We start from the raw sequence: 22,393 nt of genomic DNA on the forward strand, positions 1-22,393 counted from the left end.
AACACTGCTGGTGGACCCAAATAGCGCCTGAAGCCATGCAGAAGGCCCGTGAACGAGCGCAGCGCTTCTCAGAGCATGCTTTGAGGGTGCTGCTTAGGGGGTTGGAAAAGAACAGAGAGATCTTGTGCCCGGACAGTGGCAAGAAGGCTCCCAAGAGGCAGTACAGGAGAGCCTGGAGGGAAATCGCCCTGAGGGTCACAGCCAACAGCGATGTCCCCAGGACTGGTGACCAATGCCGCAAGAAGTACAACGACCTCACTCGGTTGGTCAGGGTGAGTACCCTTTCCAGTGTCCTCCTCATCCTTGCATGTGCACCTCACATTATGGGCAAAGGGACCTCAAAGGCCTAATGGCCAGCCCTCCTCCCGCAGCTATGGCACTGGCATGATCATCAATAGCACTTTCTGCACTTTACACACTGGCCAAGATATTCGACCATGGGAGGCAGTGCACACAACAACAGGGCACCACACTGGCCAAGCTATTCCACCATGGGAGGCAGTGCACACAACAACAGGGCACCACACTGGCCAAGCTATTCCACCATGGGAGGCAGTGGACACAACAACAGGGCACCACACTGTACTTAGAGGCCATCCTTTCTCTTGCAGGCCAAGCTGGCGCAGAATCTGAGGAGCTGCACTGTCACCGGGGGAGGCCGTGCCCAGTTCCAGGAGCTCAATGACCTGGAGGAGCGCGTGGCTCGACTCATGCGTGCCCGGGTGGTTGGCCCCGTCGCTATTGGAGATGCCGACCCTGTGCTGGGCCCCAATGGTAAGGACATGACCGTTTGCACCTCTCTCGTTCCCCTTGTGCTTCAGATCTACATCCTTTGCCACTGTCCGACCAATGCGCATAATGCCACCAATCATGCCTCCCTCGCTGACGCCCTGTCCTCACTCTAAAGCTACTCTTGTGCCTTCCTGCTTTCAGCTGGTGAGGAGGAGGTCCCTGAAGCTGAGAGTGCCAGTCCCTCGGAAGAGGAGGACGACGAGGACCAAGAGGAAGGCAGCACATCGGGGGAACCCTCATCCGTGCCAGGGGATGGCAATGGAGGGGACACATCTTGCCTGGAGGAGAGCCAGGGGGAAGTGTTGCAGGGGGGTGTAGCTCCTGGGCCCAGTGGCGTCCAGGCACGCGGGAAGGGTCGGGCAGCACGGCTGCCTTCTCCACAGAGGGGGGAAGTGTTGCAGGGGGGTGTAGTTGCTGGGCCCAGTGGCGTCCTGGCACGCGGGAAGGGTCGGGCAGCTCGGCGGCCTTCTCCACAGAGGGGGGAAGTGTTGCAGGGGGGTGTAGTTGCTGGGCCCAGTGGCATCCAGGCACGCGGGAAGGGTCGGGCAGCTCGGCGGCCTTCTCCCCAGAGGGAGAGTCCGGCCTCCAGTCCGGAGAGGGCCCTCGCCCAGGAGGTGCGCCTCCTTGATGAAATGTCCGCGGCCTCGGAGCGGCGCCACAACGAGTTCATGGGGGTTGTGGGACAGTTGCCTCAGGCCATTGAGTCCCTGGCTCATAGTGTGGCCGATTTCGGGGACTCACAGGCCAGGGGCGTCGACCAACTCGCGGCAGCACAGGACGCGAGTCGACAGTTCATGAGTGGTGCCGTGCAGACACTGGCTGGTCTGATGCGGGCACAGACCAGGGCAGTTCGGGCACTCACTTCTGCCACACTCGCTGTGTCACGGAAGCATCGCCAGGGCACCCGCCGCCCTGCTGCAGCACAGCGGTCTGGCCTGCACCAGATTGCTGCGCTTGCTGCAGTGCCAGCCCGGCCGAGTGCCAGTGTCTCTGGCGACCAGCGAGCGCCTGGCATCAGCCAGCTTGCCCCCATTGCTGCAGCTGCCACTGCCACTCCCCCAGCCAAGCTGCGACGAACTGCTGGAGAGACTGATGCTGCCCAGCCACAGCTGCAGCAGTCAGCAGCCGGCCCCTCCAGGGCCGGACCTCGTCTAGGCCGACCCCCAAGGGCATCTGCCGTCACATATTGTGCCCCTCAGGAGCCTTCCCCCAGCCTTGCATCACCCACAGGGCCCAGGTTGAGGCGGAGCAACAGGTCGGGCAGGGGCCAGAGAAGCCTGCACAAGGACTCGCCCTGTCGGCACACCAAGTAGAGTGTGTTGCCAACTGTTTTTTTATATGGGGGTGTTTGTGTTCTGTATGGGGGGGGCTTATTTTGCTAAGGCCGAAGATGAAGGCAAATGTTTTTTTATATGGGGGTCTTTGTGTTCTGTATGGGGGGGTTTGCCTTGGTTAGGCCGAGGATGAGGCCAATTGGATGGACAAGTTTTGTTATTCCTCCCCAGGTTGTGGGAGTGAGAGATGTTTGTGACTGTTTTTTGGGGGTGTTGTCTGTTTTTGTGTTTCATGTGGGAAGGGCCCTGAGTTTGTTAAATAAAGCTTTTTATTTATTCAGCTTGTCCAGGTGTCATGTTTCAAGTGGTTGTTGCGTTAACCGGCTGAGGGCTTGCGGAGCGGCTGCATTCAGGTGCGTTCATTGCCACAAGCCATTCCCTGACAGGGGGCCTAGAAGTGTCGTTCAATAAGCCGCCGGCGGACGGCCCTTGGACCTTGTGGCTCCCTCCTGGGCTGGTACTCCTCCTCCTCCTCCTCCTCCTCATGGTCCTCCTGCTCGTCCTCCTGAGGTGGTGGTCCAACATGAGGTGGCAGTGCCTGAGTCCTGCGGATAGCCAGGTTGTGCAGCATGCAGCAAACGACGACGAACTGGGAGACTCTATCCGGCGAATACTGGAGAGATCCGCCGGAACGATCCAGGCAGCGGAACCGTTGCTTGAGGACGCCAATCGTTTGCTCTATGATGTTCCTTGTGGCTTGATGGCTTTCGTTGTATGCCTCCTCCGCAGGGGTCCTGGGCGCGCGGAGCGGGGTCATGAGCCATGTACACAAAGGGTAGCCCTTGTCCCCAATAAACCATCCCCTTGGTGGAGGCTGTGCCTCGAACATGTCAGCCACAGTAGTCTGGCGCAGGATAAATGCATCGTGGCTGCTTCCTGGAAAGCGGGCATTGACAGCTAGGATGCGCTGCCTGTGGTCACACACCAGCTGTACATTGAGGGAATGGTAGCCCTTCCGGTTGCGGTAATCCTCGGCATTGTCGATAGGTGCCCGCATAGCCACATGCGTGCAGTCAATGGCGCCCTGCACCATGGGGAAGTCGGCAATCCTGGCAAATCCGACTGCACGCTGCTCCTGCCTCTCTAGGGTCATAGGGAAGGAGATGAATTGGTGTCTCCTTGCGAAAAGGGCATCGGTGACCTGCCGGATGCAGCGATGCACGGCGAACTGGGAGATGTTCGCTATGTCCCCAGCAGCGGCTTGGAATGAGCCGCTTGCATAAAAGTTCAGAGCCACCGTGACCTTCACTTCCACCGACAGAGACGTCCTGCACATCAGCTGTGGACGCAGATCTCTGTGAAGCAGCTGGCAGATCTCTGCAACCACCTCCCTTCTGAAGCGCAGCCTCTTAACACAATGCGCGGCAGTCATGGTGAGATAGGACACCTGCTGCCGGTATTCCCTGAGTGGGTAAGGCCTACGTTGCCGACGCCTGATGGCCCCTCTGCGTCTAGACATGGCTGGCCCTCTCACACAGCGTCTGCGAGCCCTTCGCACATAATGCTGGAACTGAGGGTTGGAACCCCATGCAGCCCCCATAATAAACTTGCAAACAGTGAAATCACAAAGAGTCAAATGTCCAAGCTCTGGCCAGAAGCCAAAAATACCTCTCCTATGTTGTCCCAAATCAGTAAGGTCTGTTCCTTGGTCTCTGTCCAGAAATCCAAAGCACTCAAGTCATTGCAGCAAAATGGCTGGCCGTTATAGTTCAGTGTAAGTGCCCTTTAATTAGCACTCCCCGAGGCCCGCAGGGCCTCTGCTGCGTTCTACTTCACAGTTCTTAACAGCGCCACGCCCACATTGGGCGGGCGCCACTGAATTTCCGGTTTGGGGCGCACAAACAGCGTTGCATGACGAAATGACGTCATAAGCTGCGCGCGCAGCTGAGCGGGCGCAAACACTTTGCGCCGGCGCTAAATGTCAACTGAAGTTGGGCGTAGGCGCAGATCGGCCTGCGCCCGGGCGCTAAGTGCCTAGCGCTGGAAATCTACCCCTCTTATGGTGCTAACGGCTGGCGGACGCAACTGAATTTCTAGGCCCTCATCTTTGCTAGTCTCATCTCTGATTTGACTGAGCTTTGTAGGGGTAACATTCACTAGGTGGTGGATTTTTACTGTTAGGCCCTCCACCTCGTGTTTCTCATATGGTGACAATCGAGACAACGCATCTGCTAGCACCATTTCCTTTCCTGGCTTATATTTAAGCGTGAAGTCATAGCTTTGGATCCTTAGAAGTAGTCTTTGCAGTCTTGCAGGCACTTTGCACAGATTCTTCTTATAGATCTGTTCTAGTGGACAATGGTCACTCTCTATTGTAAATCACCTGCCATATAGGTATGTATGGAATTTCTCGCATCCGTACACTACTGCTAATAGTTCTCTTTCTATGTTGGCGTATCTCGTCTCGGCTGACGTCAAGGCCTTTGATGCGAAAGCTATCGGCTTTCCTTCCTGCACCAGAGCTGCCCCATGTCCTCTGGTAGAAGCGTCTACTTGCAGAGTGACTGGTTTTCCTCTGTCATAATATGACAGACTTGTTTCTTTGCACAACAGTTCTTTAAGTTGTTTGAAATTCCTTTCGTGTGATTCAGACCACTGGTATTCGGCGTCATCTTTCAATAGCTCTCTGAGATTTGTTGTATGTTCCGACATGTGTGGGATGAAAGAACTCATGTATTGGACCAAGCCAAGGTAACTCCGCAGCTCTTTCTTGTCTTTGGGTGGTTTCATTTCAGCAATCGCCGCAATCTTCTCAGGATTTGGCTTGACTCCCTCTGGTGTATAAATCATACCGAAGAATTGGCATTCCTTGACTTTAACTATTCACTTATCTGCATTTAACTTGATGCCAGCCCTCCATGGCCTCATGTAGGTGCATGTCATGGTCTCTTTCATCTGCTCCATAGATCTGAATATCATCAGCTATTCCTATAGCTCCTTCACAGCCTCTGTATGTCTCGTCTACTTTCTGTTGAAAGATATCTTGACTGACCTTTAGCCCGAATGGTAGCCGCAGGAATTTGTAACGCCCAAATGGTGTGTTGAATGTTGTCAGTGTTGTTGATTCCTCATCCAACTTCACATTCCAATATCCATTTCTGGCATCTAGTTTTGAGAAAACCTTGGCTCCTGCCAGTGATGGCATAATCTCCTCTAGCGTTGGGGTGGGATAGTGGTCCCTCTTTATCGCCTGGTTTAGATCTTTGGGGTCCAAACATATTCTGAGACGCCCGTTTGGCTTTTCTCGTACCACAATTGAGTTTACCCAGTCTGTGGGTTCAGTGACCTTTATGATCACTCCCTTTTCTTCCATCTCCTTTAGCTCTCTTTCAAGCTTTGTCTTCAGCTCGATGGGTACTTTTCGTGGAGCATGGATAACGGGCTTTACCTCTGGATCGATGGTGATGTGGTATTGGAAATCTCCGAAACATCCCACTGTATCATCGAAACAGTCCGGATACATGTCTATCAAGTCTTTTTTACTCTTGATTTGTGGGCAGTTCTCCAGTGGGGTGTTGCTGTCTATCCTCAGTGACGTTTCCGTCAGCTCGTGATGCACTGAGATCAATCTCAACTTCTCGCAGCTGTTTAATCCCAGGATCGCTGGCCCCTCAGTGTCGGTGACATAGAACATGCAGTTGATGTTCTTTCTTTTATGTGTCCCTTTGATAAAGGTTATTCCGAGTTGTTTAATCTCACTCCCCCCGTATGCTGTCAGCGTGACATTACTTGCCTTTAAACAACCATTTTTCGGGTAGCCATCTTCTCTCAGGTTTTCGGGAAAGATCTGCTGGTACAGTCTCAATGGGAGAATGTTGCTCTGAGCCCCTGTGTCCAGCTTCAACTTTAAGTTGATGGTTTTGGGCCGATCTTCGATCTTTTTTTTGATTTGGATGATGTTAAATCCGTGTATCTTGATGTTGTGTGTCCTTCAATAACTAGACAGAGACTGCAGGGGAACAATCAACAGGTGTTTACTGGATGAGGGTTACTCTAAAACTAACTGTACAGATCCCTACTCAGGGTTATATACAGGTGTGGTCACTGCCGGTACTACAGTATACAGGAGCTGTAAAAAGTAGTTCTCCCCTTAAAGGTACATACACTACAATTCCTCCCCTTTTAGATTAACAGTACCATAACATTCATTTAACAATTAAATATCAACTAATTACAATTAACACTTTTAACATGCAACATTAACTGAAAATAGTCTATTTATAAATTCAGTCTTTGGGGAGGCTTCCTGATCCTTTCTGGATAGCGCCTTTCCTAAGTGTCTTGCTCTTGGTGCGGAGGCGATTCTGGCCCCCTGTCATCGGTTGGTTCATCAGCTTCCGATGCTACTGTTTCTGGGGTAGATGCTACCTGTATGTTGGGTTCATCACCAGGTACGCAAGACATGGGGTTGACTCGTTCCTGTGACTCTAGGATCTGGTCAACATGGCATCTCACAATGTTCTCCCCAACATCCACTGTGTACATTAGTGGCCCCTGCCGTGTGCATATCGTTCCTGGTTGCCATTTCTCTGTTCGGTAGTCGCGGGCCAAGACTGGTTGCCCTACATTGAAGCTCCTTGTTGGCTTCTCATTGATGTGCTGGAATTGCTTATTCTCAACATCTCTTCATACATTTGGTCTGAGCAAATCCAGACGAGATCTCAACCTTCGGTTAAAGAACATCATGGCCGGGGTCTGGTTGGTGACTGCATGTGTCGTATTTCTGTAGGCTAACAGGAAATTGTCCACCTTATGCTGCAGTGGAATGTCGTCATCGCACATGGCCCTTACTGCTTTTTTAAAGGTTTGTACGAACCTCTCAGCCAATCCATTTGTGGCTGGATGATACGGGGCGGATGTGTAATGCCTTACCCCATTCCTTTTCATAAATCTTCAAAACTCTTCGGACACAAACTGTGGTCCGTTATCAGAGCAAATCTGCTCTGGCAAGCCGTTCCTGGCAAATATGGTCCGTAGGACTGCAATAGTTTTCTCCGTGGTGGTGGAGGACATTTTGATCACCTCAGGCCATTTCGAGTGCGCATCCACGGCTATTAAAAACATTGAGTCCATGAATGGGCCAGCAAAATCAATATGCACCCGTTGCCATGGAGATGAGGGCCACTCCCATGGGTGTAGAGGGGCATGTGGTGGTGCATTTTGGACCTTCTGGCATCCTGAGCAGCTCTTTGTCAGGTCCTCGATTTGCTGATCGATCCCCGGCCACCACACATAAGCCCTAGCAAGGCTTTTCATTTTCACCCCTCCCAGATGGCCTTCGTGAAGCTCATTGAGCACTCTCTCCCTTAACTTGGGTGGAATTACAACTCGGGATCCACACATCAAGGTCCCCTGACATACTGACAGCTGTTCTCTTCTGGATGAGAATGCTGGCAACAGTGAGTCGCCATGTGCTGGCCATCCCTTCACCGTCAAATCATATACCCGAGACAGTGTCGGGTCATTTCGGGTCTCCTTCTCTATACCAGCGTTAGTTACTGGCAAGCATTCAATTATAGTCGAATGAAGTATTTCGACAGGATCCACTGCTGGTGCTTCCTCCGCAGTAGGCAGTGGCAGGCGTGATAGCCCATCAGCGTTCCCATGCTGTTTCGTGCCCTTATACTCGATTTCATATCGGTGCGCCCCTAGAAAAAGGGACCATCTTTGTAGCCGTTGCGCAGTCATCACCGGAACGCCCTTCTTTGGATTAAAGATGGAGACAAGTGGTTGGTGGTCAGTCAGCAAGGTGAACTTCTGCCCGTGCAGATAGTGATTGAACTTTTTCACTCCCCACACTAGGCTGAGGGCCTCCCTGTCAATCTGGGCGTAGTTGCGCTCGGCTGAGGTTAGCGACCGAGAGGCAAAGGCTACTGGCCTCTCCGAGCCGTCCGGGAATTTGTGCGACAGCACCACTCCAATGCCATAGGGTGATGCATCACATGCCAACCGAATTGGTAGTGCTGGGTTGAAATGAACCAACACCTCTTTTGATGTGATCAATTCTTTGCACTTCTGGAAAGCTTGTTTACATTCGTCATTCCACTTCCATGGTACCCCCGTTTGCAGTAGGGTGTTCAGTGGGTGTAGTACTGTAGACAAATTCGGCAAGAACTTATGGTAGTAGTTCACCAGCCCGAGGAACGACCTCAGTTGTGACACATTTTCCGGTGCTGGAACCTTGACTACTGCCTCAATCTTTTCAGGGGACTTATGTAACCCCTCTTCATCAATAACGTGGCCACAATACGAGATCTGCTTCTGGAAAAACTCGAATTTGTGTCGATTAGCTCGGAGCCCATATTCCTTCAATCTAGTGAGCACCTGCTCCAGGTTGATGAGGTGATCACTGTCATTTTCGCCCGTGACCAGGATGTCATCCAAATAACACTGGGTCCCTGGAATGCCTTGCAGGACTTGATCCATTGCCCTTTGCCAAATAGCCGGAGCTGATGCTACCCCGAACACCAGCCGATTGTATTGGTAGAGACCTCTTTGAGTGTTGATCGTGAGGTAATGTTTCGAGGCTTCTTCTACCTCCATTTGTAGGTACGCCTGGGCCAGGTCAATCTTAGTGAAGCGTTTCCCTCCAGATAGCGAGGCGAAAATATCTTCAATCCGCGGAAGCGGATATTGTACAGTGTGAAGGACTGGGTTCACTGTCACCTTAAAGTCCCACAGATGCGAACCTTCTTTGGTTCCCCAGGCATATTACTCAATGACCTCTTCATTACAGGAACGATGGGTGTAGCCCACTCGCTCCAGTCCACTTTGGACAGTACTCCTGAATGTTCCAAACCTTCCAGCTTTGCTTCGACGGCTGGGCGGATCGCATAAGGTACCGGTCTGGCCTTAAAAAACTTTGGGCTTGCATTTTCCTCTATTTTGATCGTCGCTGTTATGCCTTTTAGTGTTCCGAGTCCCTCCTGGAACACTTCTTGTGCGTCAGTTAGCATTTTTGACAGTCGTCCAGGTGTGACGTCGTCATCCTTTTTGGCATCTACAGTCAGTGCTTATATGGAATGCCAATCTAGCTGTATCTTCCGGATCCATTCACGTCCTAGTAGTGGTGGTCCTCCATCTGGCAATACATATAGGTCCATTTTTGGTGTTTCCTTGCCGTTATATATAACGTTCACCCTTATTTTTCCTTTGGGGTAGACTTTTTGCCCCGTGTACGTCTTCAAGACAATCACTGTATCTCTCAAGGGTATATGTGAGAATAGCCGCTTGTAGTCCCTTCGGTTTATGACTGTTAGGGCTGCTCCTGTGTCCAATTCCATTTTCACTTGGACTCCAGCTATCTTGAGCGTGACCCAGATAGTTTGATGATCCTCCGTTTGGATCACCTTATGTAGTTTCAGACAACCCAGCTCCTTGCTTCCGGAGTCTGTATCACTTTTCTGTTCATCTGAACTATTCTCCGTCACCTTATGTACCTTCTTGTACTTCTCCTGTGGAGATTTCTTGCTGCTGGTTTTCTTTCCCGACCTGCAGACTCTTGCTATGTGTCCTACTTTTCCACACTGTCTGCACACTTTGTCCTTAAACCAGCAATCATTATGGTCGTGTGTTGTTCTGCCGCAGCGATAGCACTTCACTGTTCCGTATGACATTTCATTTGTGCCATATTCTTGCAGTCTCCGTTGTATCTCTGCAGCGCCCCGTGCGGCTGCTTCATGTGATACTGCCATGCTGAAAGCCTTGTCCAGCGTAAGATCCTTTTCTGATAGAAGCCATTTCTGGGTTCCTTCACTTTGAAGCCCACATACAAACTTATCCCTTAAAGTATCTGCTAGTCCCGTTCCAAACTGGCAGTGTTTCGATAGCTTGCACAGTTCCGTTAAATACTCAGCATTACTTTCATCTTTATGCTGGTTCCTTTTGTGAAACTTAAATCTTTCTGCTATCAGCAGTGGTGTGGGGTTTAAGTGGTTCTGTAGGATTGACACTATGTTTCCGAAATCCTTGTCCATTGGCTTCCCTGGGGTTACTAGGTTTCGCAGTAAGCCATACGTTTTTGCACCCATGGAATTCAACAATACCAGCGCTTTCCTCTCATCTGGCACTTCATTCGCCTTGCAGTACACTTCTATGCATTCGACATATGTCGTCCAATCTTCGACTTCATTGTCGAACGCTGTGATACTGCCACTCTTCGGCATCCCTGGGTGTGGTTAGACTGGCTCAAAATGGTGTTTTCCCGCGCTTTCCCTTCTTCTTGCGGCTCAAAATGGCGTTTTCTTGCGCTCTCCCTTCTCCGCTGCGGCTCAAAATGGCGTTTTCCCGCGCTCTCCCTTCTTCTCCGCTGCGGCTCAAAATGGCGTTTCCCGCGCTCTCCCTTCTTCTCCGCTGCGGCTGCTCGGCCCTTGAACACCGGCTGCGCTCTGCGCGTTTCCCTTTCTTCCCCACTGATGCTGCTCATCCCTTGAACACCGGCTGCGCTCTGCGCGTTTTCCTTCGCACCTCTCTCTCTTCTCCTGTTGACGCCGTTTGGTCCTGAACACCGACTGCGCCCTGTGCGCTCTACCCTCTCTCTTCTCCCGTCGACGCCGTTCGGTCCTGAACACCGGCTGCGCCCTGTGCGCTCTACCCTCTCTCTTCTCCCGTCGACGCCGCTCGGTCCTGAACACCTGCTGCGCCCTGTGCGCTCTACCCTCTCTCTTCTCCTGTCGACGCTGCTCGGCCTTTTCTGTGCCGTCGGTCGGCTCTAGCCGCCGCTGTCCGGGAAGGGTCTGCGCCGTACCTGTTGCCAGCCCGTTTCGCTGGACCACCGTGACTGGAGAACCAAACCCAGCTCTCAACAGCCTCCCCTGCGATGCTCAAATCTCTGCTGGATGACTGGGCGGTTGCTCGTGGTCGACGCCCGTGCTTCTGGCCTCAACTTTCTTCCACTGTTCTCCAGGAGTGAATCCCTGGGAGGCAATGCAGAGTTGCAGGTAGGTTCAAATCTGCCTCGTCGCCACTGTTAGATCCATGTATTTTTGATGTTGTGTGTCCTTCAATAACTAGACATGAGACTGCAGGAACAATCAACAGGTATTTACTGGATGAGGGTTACTCTAAAACTAAACGTACAGATCCCTACTCAGGGTTTATATACAGGTGTGGTCACTGCCGGTACTACATTATGCAGGAGCTGTAAAAAATAGTTCTCCCCTTAAAGGTACATACACTACAGGTTTTACGTTAGCTATCTGCCAGTCCTCTGGCACCACACCTTTTTCTAATGAATTATTAAATATGTGTAGTAATGCCTCTGTTATCTCTTCCCTAGATTCTTTTAAAATGCGTGGATGCAATCCATCTGGACCAGGGGTTTTATCCTCTTTGAGTTTGCGTAATTTATTTACTATATCCCCTTTTTTATTTTAAATGCACTTATCTCAGTACTAATCTCATCATCCAATGTCATGTCCACCTTTTCTATCTCCCTGGTAAATACTGAAGCAAAATAATTATTTAATATTTCTGCTATCTCTCTATCGTTACCTGTGGTATTATCCTGACTATCCCTTAATGGCCCTATTCCCATCCCAACCTTCCTTTTTTTATTGATGTGCCTGTAAAATATTTTACTATTTTGTTTTATGTTCCTGGATAATTTAATCTCATAGTTCCTCTTTGCCTCCCTAATTATTTTTTGACTGCTCTCCTAATCTTTTTGTATTCTCTCTTATCATGCACTCCCCTGCTGTCCATGTACTTAATCTATGCCTCTTTCCTTACCCTCAATTGTTCCCTTATGGTTTTATTCATCCATGGAGTCTCATTAGTATTTATTTTGTTCTTTCCTTTTAGCGGAATATATTTTTCCTGCACTCTGTTGAACACCGTTTTAAATGTTTCCCATTGCTGTTCTACATCGTTGTTTGCCAATATTGTTGCCCATTTTATTTTCTCAAGTTCTATTCTCAGCCCCTCAAAAATCAGCTTTTCTCCAATCTATTAACCTGGTTTCCGTCATACTTATGTCCTTCTTAATTTACATCTTAAAGCGTATTATATTATGGTCACTATTGCCTATATGTTCCCCTACCTTTACTTCTCTTATCTGCTCTGGTTCATTCCCCATTACTAGATCCAATAGCGAAACCTCCCTTGTTGGGCTTCTTACATATTGGGTTAGAAAGGAGTTCTGTACACATTGTAGGAACTCCATTCTCTTATCCCCTTTACCTACCTCATCTGTCCAATTAATATTGGGGTAGTTGAAATCCCCCATGATGATTATTCTATGTTTTCTACTCATTTCCCTAATTTATCTGCATATTTCTTCCTCCACCTCCCCTTCACAGTCGGGGGCTTAATGATGGAGTTAGGGAAGGGGTTAACTATCCCGGCCTGGAGTTTCCTCCCTGGGTGAAACCCAGACCTTGCCTCTGAAGCTGAGCGCATTTACTGATGTCGGGTTCTACCCAATCTCATTGGGAAAAGCTCAAACTTAAATTCAGCGTAAATTGGCATAAATCACAGTAAACACTCGGGGCCTGAGGAAATGCTGAATCACACCAGGATATAGTTCTATTTTGAATCTTAAAAATGTAAAGTTTCAATTCCTTGAACCATCATTCAGGCCCATCAGGCATGGCGCGTTTACACATTGCCTGTGCGCTTGATGTGTGTCTCTTTCCTTATTCTCAATTGTTGGGGAAGCTTTTCAATTTTTAAGGTGACTTTTAACGGATCCATTCAGAGAAACAGACAATACAGAGCAGGTCTCAGTGAGGAGAAATTAAAATAAAAACGCTCAAAAAATTGCAATAGAGAGACCAGAAACATGTTTTTGTTCCGTGCTGGTGATAATTTTGAGACACTCGAGCCAGCACAATTGGAGGATACTCGTATTTGAGAGTCAGGGCCTGTAAAAACCCAACGGGTTCACTGATGCCCCTTTAGGGAAGGAAACCTGCCGTCCTTACTCGGTCTGACTCCAGTCCCACACCAATGTGGTTGACTCTTAACTGCCCTCTGAAGTGGCCGAGCGCTTACACTCATTGTATCGAAACTCGGGCAACTGGGGATGGGCAATAAGTGCCGGCCTTGCCAGTGACACCCACATCCCGAGAAACAAATAGAACAGGGTGTGACCGTTTACCTTTCGTAGGAGATAGGATCGGTAGTTAAAGATATTCTTCAACAAATGCTCACAATTGCTAAACATTCTCCACACAACTGGGAAAACCACCAGAACTCCAGCAGAACATTAACATAACATTAAGAGCAATTCTTGTTGGAGGATGTTTTTGTAAAGTCCGCGCCTCAATAATACACGGACTTCGGGAGAACAGTTTAACAGGTACTTTACTGAACAGGAGGCAACGTCAGATTGAAATACAGAAGCCTGCTAGGGCCTTTTATACAGGGGTGGTCACTGCCGGTACTGCAGTCTAAGACCAGTTATTCCCTTAAAGGTACATACACAACAATTTTGATACATGTATGCAAGTTGTAGATGCTGGTTTCTCAGGGCATCTCGCAGTCAATGGAAATCTAGCACTGAAACCACATCCTGACCAAACATCAACCAACGACACATTTGCAAAGTATGCCCCCGACACACTGCTGTGATACAAGAATGCGCGAGTTGTTTGTGCCAGTTGTAATAATAAATGTTAGAAATGTACAGAAGAAAATCTTTGACATTTAACAGAACACATCACCACATGAACTGCAATGCTAAGCTGGCAGAGGCAGTGCGAGGTAATGAGCTCAAGACAAGCCTGACTCGAGTTGCCTTTATTTGGTGTCCTCCTATTCCTGGCCCCTCCCCTGCTTGTCTCATTGAATGTCCATGAAACTTCAAAACAAATGCACATTTTTTCCAGCACTTAACTTTCCTGGGATTTCGTAGGATCCTTCCGGCACTACCACGTAGATCCAGCATTCTGGAATGGACCAGTTCCATCCCTACTTTAACTGAAAGCTCCAGCCATCACTTTATACTAACCGTGACCCTCAAAATAGTCAGTATGTGGCAGAGCCACTGAGGGGCTCTGAACAATTGTACATAATTCCCTTTAACGATGTGTTAGCTACAGACTAAATCTGTACCATTGTATATACTGTTTGCATGTACAGCGCGCGGGTAAACGCAATGACGTCATGCCGCTAATCACGTGATCACCCAAACGTGGGAAAAACGTGATGACATCATGACGCCATCCACGGGACCGCCCAAGGAGTCCTCGTGGAACCTCCGACCTATTAAGACCTGTATTCATAGTTCTCTTGCATCAATCTGTTTAAACTCGTTAGTTTGACATTAAAAACCTTTTTGATTGATTGCCTGCGTCGAACTCGATCTCTAGATAGGAATTTGACCATTCCTACATTGGTGACCCCGACTTTTGTGAACGGATTTCGCAAAAGGAACACAGCATGGAGGCAAATGCCGTTTCGTTGAAGCTGCCGCAGTTCTGGGAGCAACAAGCGACCTCGTGGTTCATCCAAGTTGAAGCCCAGTTCGCCCTGAGAGGTATCATTGAGGATCAGACCCAATACTTATACGTGGTCTCCGCACTCGACGGCTCTATCGCCTCGCGGATCGTCAGTCTTCTCGGGAACCCCCCAACTGACAGCAAGTATGAGACCCTCAAGGCGCGGTTGCGACAGGTTTTCGGGCTCACGAAATCAGAGCGCGCCCGTCGGCTGCTCGCTATGCCCGGGATCGGGGACTCCAAACCTTCCGAGCTGATGAGCCAAATGCTCACACTCCTTGGCTCCGAACCGGAATGCTTTCTCTTCAGAGAGTTATTCCTCAGCCAATTACCGGAGCAAGTGCAAGCAGCCTTGGCGAGATCCGAGGTCGAAGATTGCGCAGCGCTCGCTGCCGAGGCAGACAAAATATTCGCAGTTATGCAACAGTACTGCGCTGCCACGAGGCGCCTATCCTCCACAGACGCCGCCCCAGCTCCTCAGCCCGCGGGGCTGTGCTTCTACCACGCGCGGTTTGGCGCGAAGGCGAGATGTTGCCGCCCTCCCTGCAGCTGCTCTCAAAAAAAAAAACAACAGCTCCGTCCAATGAAGAACGGGTCTAACGGGTGCCCCGCGGCCGCTATGGCAATTGGCAATGCAGGCAAGCTGCTCTTCATCACAGATACCCTCTCCGGTCGTCGGTTCCTGTGCGACACCGGAGCGCAGTGCAGCATTCTACCCACGTCAGCTCTTGATGTACAGGCTGGGAGGCATGGCCTCCCCCTCGAAGCGGCTAATGGCGGAGCTATTCGGACCTTCGGCAGACGGCGGGTCCAGGTGTGCTACGGCAGCCAGCGGTTTTTCTGGGAATTCGTTACGGCCAAGATTTCGCAAGCCATTCTCGGTGCAGATTTCCTATGCGCCAACGGCCTCCTGGTCGATGTAAGGAACCGGCAGCTGATCAACGCGGCCATGTTTCACTCTATCCCTTGCCACCGTAGTAACACCATGTCGCGCACCGTCTCCTGCGCTTTCCCGACTCCGAATGAGTTCACTCGCCTGCTAGGCGAATTTCCAGACCTGACCAGGCCCACGTTCTCCTCCACGGCCACGAAGCATGATGTGGAACACCACATCACCACCACCGGCCCCCCAGTCCACGCGCGGGCCCGGCGCCTCGAACCTGGCAAGCTAGCGGTTGCGAAGGCGGAGTTCGCTACAATGGAACGCTTAGGGATTATTCGCAGGTCGAATAGTCCCTGGTCTTCGCCTCTTCACATCGTTCCAAAACCTGGCGGCGGATGGCGGCCCTGCGGCGACTATCGGCGCCTCAACGACGCCACCACTCCTGATCGATACCCGATCCCCCACATCCAGGATTTCTCTGCCCATTTGGCAGGAAACACCGTTTTTTCCGAGCTTGACCTTGTCCGAGGCTACCACCAGGTCCCGGTGCACCCGCAAGACGTCCAAAAGACTGCAGTCATCACCCCTTTCGGTCTTTTCGAATTTTTAAGGATGCCGTTTGGGTTGAAGAACATCGCCCAGGCTTTCCAGCGCCTCATGGACTCCGTGCTGCGGGACCTCAAGTTCCTTTTCGTCTACTTAGACGATATCCTCATCACCAGTCCTAATAAGGAGGAACACATCTCTCACCTACGCACCCTCTTTCGGCGCCTCAGCCAACACGGCCTGATTATCAACCCAGCCAAGTGCCAGTTTGGTCTGCGCCAAATTGATTTCCTGGGACATCACATTACCTCAGAGGGGGCGGTTCCTTTGCAAGCGAAGGTAGAGGCGGTGACATCCTTCCCACGTCCGCAGAACTTAAAGGCCCTGCAGGAGTTCCTCGGGATGGTAAATTTCTACCACCGTTTCCTGCCTAAGGCAGCACTGCTCATGCAGCCCCTGTACGAGGCCCTCAAGAGCAAGTCTGGCAAGGATCCGGTGAGCTGGACGGTTGACATGGACCGGGCATTCACCGGCACCAAGAGTGCCTTAGCCAACGCGACCATGCTGGCGCACCCACTACCAAGAGCCACCATCGCCCTCACCACCGACGCGTCAGATTACGCAATCGGCGCCGTTCAGGAGCAGTGGGTGAACAGGACGTGGCAGCCGTTGGCATTCTTCAGCCGTCAACTGCGGCGTAACGAGCGGGCGTACAGTACTTTCGACAGGGAGTTACTAGCCCTTTTTCTGGCTCTCCGCCATTTCTGGTTCTTGTTGGAAGGACATCCTTTCACCGCTTTCGTCGACCATAAGCCACTGACTTTTGCCATGGCCAAGACCGCCGAACCGTTGTCATCTTGACAACAATGTCAGATGTCATACATCTCCGAATTTACCACAGATATTCAGCACGTGGCTGGTAAAGACAACCTGATGGTAGATTGCCTCTCCCGCGCGCCCGTGCATGCGGTCCAGCTGGGCATCGACTACGCCCTCATGGCAGCAGACCAAGTCTCTGACCCAGAAGTGCAGGCTTACCGCACCAACACCACTAGCCTCCAGTTGGCCGACGTCAGGTTCCATTCGGCTGGTACCACGTTGCTGTGTGATGTCTCCGTTCGGGACCCTCGCCCTATTGTGCCGGTCGCCTGGCGCCGCAAGGTGTTTGACGCCATACATGGGTTGTCACACCCAGGAATGAAGGCTTCTCAAAAGCTAATCTCATCTAAGTTCGTTTGGTGGGGCATGCATAAAGATGTCCGCGACTGGGCCAACACCTGCGTGGTCTGCCAAAAGGCCAAGGTACAGTGCCACATCAAGGCTCCATTAGCCACCTTTCCAGTTCCTGAGCGACGGTTTGACCACGTTAATGTGGACCTGGTAGGACCACTTCCACCTTCCCATGGTTTTACGCACATCCTGACCATAGTAGATCGCACCACCAGATGGCCAGAGGCAGTTCCCCTGTCATCTACTACTTCGGCGGACGTGGCCAGGGCGTTCATCTCTTCATGGGTTTCCCGTTTAGGAGTGCCTGTTGACATCTCTTCGGACCGGGGACCGCAGTTTTCCCCTGAACTCTGGAATGCGGTGGCTCAACGACTCGGTGTCAAGTTACACCGCACCACAGCCTACCACCCACAAGCGAACGGTCTGTGCGAACATTTTCACAGATCGCTTAAGGCCGCACTGAGGGCCAGCCTCCAAGACGCTGGATGGGCAGACAAGCTGCCGTGGGTCATGTTGGGCCTTCGCACGGCCCCCAAGGACGATCTTCACTCTTCCGCGGCAGAGCTCGTTTATGGTCAGCCGCTGCGAGTGCCAGGGGATTTCCTGCCAACACCAACGGAGCCATGGTCCGCCTCACGCCAGCTTATCAGTCACCAGGAAGCAGCCAGATGTTTCGCGCCGGTTCCCACATCGCATCACGGGTTTCAGGGCTCTCACGTTCCAGCGGAGCTGAAACAAGCCGACTACGTGTTCCTCCGCCACGATGCTCACCGGGATCCGCTCAAGGCCCCATACACTGGTCCTTTCCGTGTGTTAGAGGCAGGAGACAAAACCTTCAAGGTGGATGTTGGTGGTAAACCGGACCACATTTCGGTCGACCATTTGAAGCCAGCACACCTGGACCTTGACCGTCCCGTCGAGACCGCACAGCCACCGAGACGAGGTCGGCCGCCCACCGTCGTCACGCCAGAACAAGTGCAGCCATCCGCCGGACCGCCTGCCGACCAACAGCTTCCGCTTCGAGAATACAGGAGTCGTTCTGACAGGCTTGTCAGACCCCCTCACCGTTTGACTTTTTCTGTTAAAGACAATTCTGGGGGGGTCGCATGTGGCAGAGCCACTGAGGGGCTCTGAACAACTGTACATAATTCCCTTTAACGATGTGTTAGCTACAGACTAAAATCTGTACCATTGTATATACTGTTTGCATGTACAGCGCGCGGTCCCTTTTAAGAGCGCGGGTAAATGCGATGACGTCATGCCGCTAATCACGTGATCACCCAAACGCGGGAAAAACGTGATGACGTCATGACGCCATCCACGGGACCGCCCAAGGAGTCCTCGTGGAGCCTGCGACCTGTTAAGACCTGTATTCATAGTTCTCTTGCATCAATCTGTTTAAACTCGTTAGTTTGACATTAAAAACCTTTTTGATTGATTGCCTGCGTCGAACTCGATCTCTAGATAGGAATTTGACCATTCCTACAAGTAAGCATTTTCAGAGTCAAATCCTTTGGGGTGAGATTGAGTGTGCAATGTTAGCAACACATGGAATCCCCCTGGTTGGGGTGAGATTGAGTGTGCAGTGTTAGCAACACATGGCATCCCCCCCGTTTGCTTAGTTTAATGAAGATGTTTAATGGTTTCCTTTAAGTTTAGTGAAACCATAGGAGTTTACAGCACAGGAGGAGGCCATTCGGCCCATCGAGTCTGCGCCGGCTCTTTCGAAGAGCAATCCAGTCAGTCCCGCTCCCTGCTCTTTCCCCATATCCCTGCAATTTTTTCTCCTTCAAGTATTTATCCAATTCCCTTTTGAAGGCTACTATTGAATCTGTATCCACCGCCCTATCAGGCAGTGCGTTCCAAATCCTAGCCACTCGCTGCGTAAAACAGTTTTTCCTCATCTCCCCTCTGGTTCTTTTGCCAATCACCTTAAATCTGTGCCCTCTGGTTATCGACCCTTCAGCCACTGGAAACAGTTTATCTTTATTTACTCTATCTGAACCCTTCATGATTTTAAACACCTCTGTCAAATCTCTTCTTAGCCTTCACTACTCCAAGGAGAACAACCTGAGGTGACATTGAACCCAACTCTGCTTCTTTACTATCAAATATTGTCTTTAATTCCCAAAAGGGACGCACCTAGCAAGTGGCGTCTATACGTGCACCAGCGAATCTCTTGTCCCTCGGGCCCCAGTGTCCCCGAGATTCACACACACTCTCTGACAGAGTTTTGTTAGGTAAGGGTATTAAAGATTACGGGACCAAGGCGGGTAGATGGAGTTAAGATACAGATCAGCCATGAATGGTGGGGCAGGCTGGAGGGGCTGAATGGCCTCCTCCTGTTCCGATGACACCAAGCTTACAGACACCACCGCACAGGCTCATTCCTATTAATTAATTGGCACCATCAGCTTCAAGAGGTCAGCAAATCCTCTCTTCAGTACTGGGGCTGAGGGTCAAAGAACGGCTGTGTGTTAACGACACACAAAATGAGCGAAGAGTCCCACCATTTGCACGTTTTGCACACTGGCCCCGGGGGAGTTGGGGGTGGGTGGGTGGGGGAGGAAGCGAGCCGGCTGCTGCTAGGTCAGCGGAGCGAGCCCCTGGAGGAGAAACCCTGAAGAGGGATCAGTGCAGGCTCCATCGGAACAGGAGGAGGCCATTCAGCCCCTCCTGCCTGTTCCGGAATTCAATTAGATCGTGGCTGATCTGTATCTTAACTCCATCTACACACCTTGGTTCCGTATCCCTTAATACCCTCGCCCAACAAACATCGATCAATCTCCGTTTTGAAATTTTCAATCGACCCCCAGCATCCACAGCTTTTTGGGAGAGAGTTCCAGATTCCCACCACCCTTTGTGTGAAGAAGTGCTTCCTGACATCACCCCTGAACGGCTTAGCTCTAATTTTAAGGTTACAACAACAACTTGTATTTATATAGCGCCTTTAACGTAGTAAAACGTCCCAAGGCGCTTCACAGGAGTATTTTAAGACAAAAAATTGACACCGAGCCACATAAGGAGATATTAAGAAAGGAGACCAAAAGCTTGATCAAAGAGGTCGGTTTTAAGCAGTGTCTTAAAGGAAGAGAGAGAGAGGCAGAGAGGTTTAGGCAGGGGGTGGGGGGAATAGAGGAGGGTTTAGCAGTACTGGGGAGGGAGTCACTGACGGGCTGCCTTGGCTGTCGGTGATACTGGAGACTGTTCCCGAGAGCAGGACACAGGCTGTCGGGGCAGGAGTCAAGTTACTGAACCTTCGTGAATGGAAACCGTCCCGTCAGCTCTGAGCAACAGATGAATGTTTTATGAAAGCACGGCCTCACAATCGAGTTCACTCGGGGCCGGTGAGAGCAGAGGAAGAGGCATCGGCTGCCTTGGCTGTTTACAGAGTAGGGAGGGAGGGGGAGGAAGTGACTTTGCATCTGTCGGACTGCAAGTTTCAGTTTTTAAACCGTCGCCATCTGATGTCCTCGCTGGGCAGAATTACAGTCTCTTCTCAAAGAGGGTAAGAGTCAAAGTCTGGTCATTGCAGGAGGCGCGCAGTTCAGCAGGGTAAGGGTTAAGCAAATACCTGAGCCGTGAGCAGTTCACGTTTGGATCCAGTTCCTCAGTGTGTGTGTGAATTTGAGATGGTTTTAAAACGTCATTGTTCTGTTCTTTTATTTTCCGTTCTCTTCCAAATTCCTCTCTTCTCCTCCTCCAGGCTAACTCTCCTCTCTGGCTCCTTTCAGGTCTTGGCAGACTATTCCACCATGAAGGACATCACATCTACATAGAATTACATAGAATGTACAACACAGAAACAGGCCATTCGGCCCAACTGGTCCGTGCCGGTGTTTATGCTCCACACGAGCCTCCTCCCACCCTCCCACCCTCTTCATCTCATCCCATCAACATATCCTTCTATTCCTTTCTCCCTCATGTTTATCTAGCTTCCCCTTAAATGCATCTATACTATTCACCTCAACCACTCCCTGTGGTAGCGAGTTCCACATTCTCGCCACTCTCTGGGTAAAGAAGTTTCTCCTGAATTCCCGATTGGATTTATTAGTGACTATCTTATATTTATGGCCCCCAGTTCTGGTCTCCCCCACAAGTGGAAACATCTCTACCCCTACCCTATCGAACCCCTTCATAATTTGAAAGACCTCGATCTGGTCACCCCTCTTTAATAATCTCTTCTCCAGTGCCTCGATATCCTTTTTGTAATATGGAGACCAGAACCAGATCTCTGCATCATCCTGACCCCCACACCCAAAGTCCACACACTCGCGCACTGCAGCAGGAGTTGCTGGACACCGATAGCAGCTAATTCCCCATCTCTGTAATCTCCTCCATCCCAATCCTGGCCTCTTGTGCATCCCCGATTTTAATCGCTCCACCATTGGCGGCCATGCCTTCTGTTGCCTGGGCCCTAAGCTCTGGAATTCCCTCCCTAAACCTCTCTGCCTTGCTACCTCTCTCTCCTCCTTTAAGACGCTCTGAAACCTACCTCTATGACCAAGCTTCCTGCCCCAATATCTCCTTATGTGACTCGGTGTCAAATTTTGTTTGATAATCGCTCCTGTGAAGGGCCTTGGGACGAGGCGTTATATAAATGCAAGTTGTTGTTGATGCTTCCCCTCACTAACCCAGGGGTACTGAGGCTAACCACTGCCCCAGCTGTAGTTCACTGGCTCAACATAGACTGCAAATAGAACCAGCGTTCTCCCTGCTCTCGATCTCTCAGAGCGCACACCAGGCAGTACATCGACGGAATGCTGCTCACCAGAATGATACCGGGACTAAAAGGGTTAAATTACGAGGACAGGTTGCACAGACTGGGCTTGTATTCCCTCGAGTGTCGAGGATTAAGGGGTGCTCTAATCGAGGTGTTTAAGTTGATAGAGGGATTCAATCGGGTCGATAGAGAGAAACTCTTTCCTCTGGCGGGGGGAGTCCAGAACAAGGGGGCAGAACCTTAGAATTAGAGCCAGGCCGTTCAGGGGTGATGTCAGGAAGCACTTCTTCACACAAAGGGTGGTGGAAATCTGGAACTCTCTCCCCCAAAGAGCTGTTGAGGCTGGGGGTCAATTGAAAATTTGAAAACGGAGATTGATAGACTTTTGTTAGAAAAGGATATTGAGGGTTACGGAACCAAGGCGAGTAAATGGGGTTAAGATACA

General features: G+C 50.8%; 1 protein-coding gene across 6 annotated transcripts in view; it reads left to right on the forward strand.

Moving 5' to 3' along the window:
• LOC147108938 (DENN domain-containing protein 3-like) overlaps positions 1–22,393 on the forward strand; it is a 168,834-nt gene that overhangs the window by 24,866 nt on the left and 121,575 nt on the right. Inside the window, exon 1 of one of the 6 annotated variants that reach the window (XM_086005900.1) lies at positions 20,650–20,733. The exons of the other annotated variants lie outside the window; for them this stretch is intronic. The gene's annotated coding sequence lies outside the window, so the exon portion shown is untranslated. Of the gene's footprint in view, positions 1–20,649; positions 20,734–22,393 lie in introns of those variants that run through there. 6 annotated transcript variants of the gene reach the window in all.

The sequence above is a fragment of the Somniosus microcephalus genome, chromosome 13 (genome assembly GCF_052327205.1).
Source record: "Somniosus microcephalus isolate GS21.2 chromosome 13, FLI_Smic_1.0, whole genome shotgun sequence".
NCBI lineage: Eukaryota > Metazoa > Chordata > Chondrichthyes > Squaliformes > Somniosidae > Somniosus > Somniosus microcephalus.